The sequence below is a fragment of the Muntiacus reevesi genome, chromosome 4 (assembly GCF_963930625.1).
Source record: "Muntiacus reevesi chromosome 4, mMunRee1.1, whole genome shotgun sequence".
In the NCBI taxonomy this organism is placed as follows: domain Eukaryota; kingdom Metazoa; phylum Chordata; class Mammalia; order Artiodactyla; family Cervidae; genus Muntiacus; species Muntiacus reevesi.
The window spans coordinates 68,043,781-68,043,990 of record NC_089252.1 but is presented as its reverse complement, the minus strand read 5'-3'; positions in this window follow the sequence as shown (position 1 = coordinate 68,043,990).

The following is a 210-nucleotide window of genomic DNA, read 5'->3' as shown; positions in this document are numbered from 1 at the left end:
CATCTTATTTAAGTTCCAATTTCCTCTGTAAAATGCAGACTGTATCGTCTATTCTGCAGGATTTGGGTAAGAATTAGAGGAAATAAATACAGAATACCTAGAGAAATGTCTGGTATATTATAGGTGAAACAAATGGCACTATTTAGAAAGTTGAAACTTGATTTTTCTTTTCACAAACCATTTTCTATGTTACTTTAAAAATAAACTTTT